Here is a 6,000-nt window from a genome sequence, read left to right on the forward strand (position 1 = left end):
TGAATCTTCTTCCTCATCTGTAAAATGGGGATAATAATAGTCCTTCCTCAGAGGATTATTATGAGGATAAATGGGTCAAAATACACCTAAAGCACTAACCAAGTGTTGATATTACTATATTTAATTTCTCTCCTGGTTATTTTTTAAGTAATATACTTACCCCTTCATTTTTGGTCAACTACATATCATATCTCTTGTCACTCTACTTTTTAGGATAAAGATATTGGCAACCTTACTCTTCTTTTACTCTCTCCCCCCTTTCCACACCTCCATCTCACCTCCAAGTATTTTCCATCTTTTAACTAGTTCTATTTTCTGGGAGATTTTCTCAATTTGATCCTCTAAGCATCTACTGAAAATTTTACTTTAGCAATCTGAGAGTTTTACCTAATCATTAGTTTTACAGGATTTTAAAGATTCAAACTCTTCTTGACTCTTGTGTTAGTCAGGATCCCGTCAGGGAACAAAAATTACCACACCGATACTTTGAATAGAGAAAATAACTGTGAACTAAATACATTGTGTCCATTGAGAAAAGGAGGCAAAAGTGAAAACACAGGCCTTTTGAGAGTCTCAGAATTGCAGTTTGCAGAGCACAGATTCTGAAGTAACCAAAGTGTCCAGCTCATACGGGGGAGGTAAGGGTTTTTTTTGTTTCGTTTTGTTTTTAACGTTTATTTATTTTTGAGACAGAGAGAGACAGAGCATGAACAGGGGAGGGGCAGAGAGAGAGGGAGACACAGAATCCGAAACAGGCTCCAAGCTGTCAGCACAGAGCCCGACGCGGCGCTCGAACTCACTAACTGTGAGATCATGACCTGAGCTGAAGTCGGACGCTTAACCGACCAAGCCACCCAGGCGCCCCGGAAGTAAGGGGTTTTTATGAGAAGGAAGGGATGATTACATGATTTTGATAAAGAAGAGGGGAAAAAAAACCACAACCTGCTAATTTGGTGCTGACCACTTGAGCCGCTTTTGATTACTATCTAATTAATTATTTTATTGGTGCTATCAAACAAAACTATTCCTGATATGTATTAATTAACTTTTCTGTCCTCAGAAAGTTCATTTATGGCTCAAATGCAATTGTTCTGTTGGATTTATGAGCAACAGCTTGTATAACAATAACCACTATGGCTCAGTTCGAAAGTTCATTAGTTGGAAGGAAAAATGGAACTTGAAAATGGAGCCTCTCATTGCCAGAAACTGTATACGATTCCACAGTTGTGAACTAAGTAAAAGATGTATTTACCAAAAGGGGTGAAAGGGAACTCGAAGGTATATAGAGGTAGTAACTGCAGAGAACAGCTACTACTCCCAAGGTTGAGAGCAAAGAGAATAAGGAAGGAACTTGGAATCTCGGAAGAAGTGGCCCTGAAGGGGGAGATTCAGACACTGACCAGTGGGTGTGGTTGGAGCATTGGAGCACCCAACCCTTCTGCTAAGGTTAGCAAAGGCAGGACCTCTGCTAGACCCTGAAAGAAAAAGAAAGGGGGGCCAATACCTCCTCTTCCACTGACCTCGTGGTGGCTCCTCAGTGCCCTCTATTGGCAGAGGCTGCATCCTGCCAGCCAGCCAAGGCTGAATGTTACCTGCAGGGCACACTTTCAGTATCACCATGGAAAAAAGGGATGGGTTTGGAGCGGAGAGGCGCTAAAGTACTCACTGGCATATTTCTCTGAGTCTATTCAGTAAATAGGCTGCCTTCCCCTTCCTGGTTCTCTCCTGTTCCTTGAATTATTTCAACTTTTTCTATACTTCTCCCTTCCCCATTCCCTGTTTATCTCTGGCCTTTCTTTATTTTGAGGTTCCTTCCTTATTTTTTTATTTATTAAAAATAACACAATGAAAAGCTGATTGAGAACTCCAAGGTTGTAGGCTGGGCTTGCCAGCTGATTAACCTTGCTTTAGGATGTTTGGTTGGGGAACAGCCATGTCAGCTGCCCCACTTCTCTTGACAGTGCAGTTTCTATTGAGAAGGATCCCTCCCTTTTCTTTTATTTCCTTTTCTGCTAGAGTGGTAAATACCTGGCTTCTGCATATCCTGCTTATTGGGATGAGAAGTGGTATGAGGGACAATTATAACTTATACTCACTTTTTTTTTCTTTTTTTGTTAATGTATATTTATTTTTGAAGGAGAGGTGGAGAGGGGCAGAGAGAGAGGACGACACAGAATCTGAAGCAGGCTCCAGGCTCTGAGCTGTCAGCACAGAGCCCGACACGGGGCTCGAACCCACAAAATGCAAAATCGTGACCTGAGCTGAAGTTGGACGGGTAACTGTTTGAGCCACCCAGGTGCCCCAACTTATACTCACTTTCAATTAATTCCCCCATTTAACTCTACATTCCATCCCTTGCTTCCAATTAGTGTTTTCTGAGCTTCTCTTTATTTCTGCAAGGCCAAATTTCCCAGTTTCTTTAGAAGCCACTTGCATTAGTTTCCAGTAGCTATTATAACAAATTTACAGTCACTAGGGAGCTTAAAACAGCAAGAATTTATTTCACAGCTCTGGAGGTCAGAACTCTAAAACTAAAGGGTTGGCAGGGCCACACTCCCTCCAGAGGCTCTGGGGAGAATCTGTGCTTAGGGTGTCCAGCTTCTGGTGGCTGTTGGCACTCCTTGGCTTGTAACCACATCATTCCAGTCTCTGCTTCCATCTTCACAGGGCTTTCTCTCCTGTCTGTGTAATCTCCCTCTTATAAGGACTTTTGTCATTGGATTTAAGACTTACCTAGAAAATCAAGACTCTCCTTATCTCCTTATCACAAGATCCTTAATTGCATGCAAAGATCCTTTTTCCAAATAAGTAACATTTATAGGTTCTGGGGATTAGGACATGGACATATATTTTGGGAGACCACCATTCAACTCACTATCCTACTCTCCTAACTGCTATTCTCTTTAAGGAATTGATAGCAGTTCAAAAAAAAAAAAACAATAAAAAAAGCGGGGGGGGGGGGCGCCTGGGTGGCTCAGATGGTTAAGTGTCTGACTTCAGCTCAGGTCATGATGTCACAGTTTGTGGGCTCAAGCCCCGCATCCGGCTCTGTGCTGACAGCTCGGAACCTGGAGCCTGCTTTGGATTCTGTGTCTCCCTCTATCTCTGTCCCTCCCCCACTCATATTCTATGTGTCCTTCTCTCTCAAACATGAATAAACATATAAAAAATTAGAAAAAAGAAATTGATGGCATTTATTTTCTGCTGATGGTCTACTTTCTGTTCTCTTTATTGAGTTTGTGTATATACTCACATATATTATAGGTATGTATACACATATATATGTATGTGTGGTGGTGTGTGTTTTCTTTATAACCATTTTCTAGGTTATTGAAAAAAGGAAGAGATATATGTGTGTGGTCAATTCACATCTTGACTTTAGCATATATAATTTATTTTAGAAGAAGTTTTACTAGGTAGTATCTGAATAAAACAAATTAAGCTAAATCTGGGAATATACAAACCAAATAAACCAAGTTATTAAAAAAGTTCAATTGATAGTTTGTTTCTCTCTCTGTTTCCCTCTTTTTCTCTGCCTCTTAATCTTTTTCAACTTCTTGCATCATGACTTCCCCAATATTCAAACATTTCATATTTCCAATAAGCCTTCAGCAGTTTATATAACACTTTGTATTTAAGATAGGAACCAAATAATAGAAAGGAGATGTTATTACTTGATGCAAAGCTATTAAGAAATTTTGCCAGTCTTTTACCTTTTCAAATATTTTCAGTTCTTCCTCATGATTATGACTGCAATATTCTTTCTGACTAGTAATGGCAGCAGGTGTCATATATGCTTCCCACTTCTCCAATCTTGCTATTGGCCAGGATCACTAATGGCCATATCATTCCTTCTCAATAAGCCTGGACACAGATTCAGAATTGGTTTCAACTTATCCATGCAGTTATTACTAATTTATTGGTGCTGGCATGTATGTTGTAAATTGTTTGCTATCTCTCTACCTTAAAAATCTCATGACTTCAAGGCACCTGGGTGACTCAATTGGTTAAGCATCTGACTCTTGAGTTTGACTCAGGTCCTGATCTCATGGTTCGTGAGTTTGAGCTCTATGTCTGGCTCCATGCTAATTGTGCAGAACCTGCTTGGGATTCTCTCTCTCCCTTTCTCTTTACCCCTGCCCTGCTCATTCTATTTTTCTCAAAATAAATTTTGAAAAATCTCATGAGTTCAACATATTGTATCACTGTAGACTTCCAATGTTATCATTTTGATATATCTTCTGCTATAACCAATCAATTAAAAGATTGGGGGTCAAAAGGCTTGAGTTCTAGTTCTGTATTAATTATGTTAAAATTGTGTTATATTAGATAAATTATTTATCCTTCTAGATCTCAGTTTTCTCACTTGAGCAATAAAACAATTGGACTATGATAATTTCTAAGATACTTCCTAGCTCTGAAATCTTTTAATATCAAATACCCATATAGAGATTTTTTACTTAAATGGTCTATCATTACCTGAAACTCAACATTTTAAAAATTTTAATTCAATGCCTTAAAAACATCTTTTCCTCTTAGATTCTGTATTTTTGGTAATTTACACTCTAATCTCAAAATCTTTTATTTAACTTTTGATTCTTCTCTTTCCTTTACCTTTTATATTTTATCCTTTACCAAGCCTTGTAAATTCTTCCTCAGAAGAACCTTTGCATTATCCATTACTTTGTATAACAGCTGTTACTAGTCTGAGGCAGACTAAGAATCTATGTTCCCAATAAACTTGACCTTTTTAACTTTCAGTTCACTTTATATAACCTTATAAATTCAATATTCTTATTTATTTTCACAAGCAATCTCCTACTCAAAATCTTTTGTGATTTTCCCCTGCTAGTATAATAAAATCAGAATTTATTAGTCTGTAATTCAAACTCTTCCATATTCTGCCTATGATTTAATCCCGTTAACCTGAAACAAGATACCCCTAAATTGTCTGTTGCATGCATGATCTGTTATCATTCAGGACCAATTTTCTCAGTATAAATGTTCAAGAAAGAGAATTTGATTGGTTTAGCACAGCCTCTAGGGCTGTTGTCCACCCCCAATTTAAATCATGGTAACTGGGAACATCAAGGACTATTAGTGAAGAAAGAGCCTTCTCTTAAAAGAAAATAGGATAGTATCTCTAGCGAACCCTTGGAGTTAAAGATTATGCAACTCCCAAACCTGAAACTATAGGAAATCCAAAGTTTAAATAAAACATTTAAATCAAACCCAGATCATTTAGTTTTCTGAAGTCTTTTTTCCTTTTCAAGCTTCTATCACTGAGCATAGTCTGTTGGTCAGACAACTTGGAGTAATACCAGAAGTTATATGCTCATGCTCTAGAACTAGACAAACATGAATTTGAAACACATTTCCTACATTAGTTATCTAACCTTAATCTAAGTATATTACAGTTTACTCATATGGAAAATGATATAATAATTCCTAAGATTTGTGAGTACTTGCTGTATTTCAGGCACTGGAGTATTTTTCATATAGTAACTAATCGTCACAGTTCCATTAAGTAGGCCGTAGTTTACAGAAAAGGAAACTAAGGTGCAGGAAAGCTGAGCACTTTGCCCATGATGGCTACTAAATAGATGGAAACACAATGTTTGAATTCTGAAGACTGTGTTCCAGAATCTGGAGTTTTAGTCATTACACAATGCTAGTGCCTGACAAATAGAGCTTTATAACTCGTAACCTTTATTATATCAATTGCTGTTTATTTTATGTACTAAAGATCCATTCCATTCTTTCCATATCTACTCCCATTACTTCTACCTGGATGATACAGAAGCCCCTTAGGGCAGAACATCTCATCTTTCTTCAATCCATCCTCTTCACAGTTTTCCAAGGCTCTTTAGCATTTCACTTCCCTGATCAGAATTTTTCAAAGGTTTGCCTCAAATACTCGATATATATGGCCTACTGTGAGCCACATATATCAGCCCCACCATTACTCTCCTATCCCCTGACCAGAAACACTATATGTAG

At 38.1% G+C, this 6,000-nt stretch overlaps 1 protein-coding gene across 1 annotated transcript in view; it reads right to left on the reverse strand.

Moving 5' to 3' along the window:
- The window catches only part of AHI1 (Abelson helper integration site 1), a 219,674-nt gene extending 214,085 nt beyond the window's left edge, over nt 1-5,589 (reverse strand). The window contains exons 1-2 of the mRNA XM_047858614.1: nt 5,466-5,589; nt 3,714-3,864 (exon numbers count right to left, since the gene is read on the reverse strand). The gene's annotated coding sequence lies outside the window, so the exon portion shown is untranslated. The remainder of the gene's footprint in view (nt 1-3,713; nt 3,865-5,465) is intronic.
- Between the last annotated feature and the right edge of the window lie 411 nt (nt 5,590-6,000).

This window comes from Prionailurus viverrinus, chromosome B2 (assembly GCF_022837055.1).
Source record: "Prionailurus viverrinus isolate Anna chromosome B2, UM_Priviv_1.0, whole genome shotgun sequence".
Taxonomy (NCBI): Eukaryota; Metazoa; Chordata; class Mammalia; order Carnivora; family Felidae; genus Prionailurus; species Prionailurus viverrinus.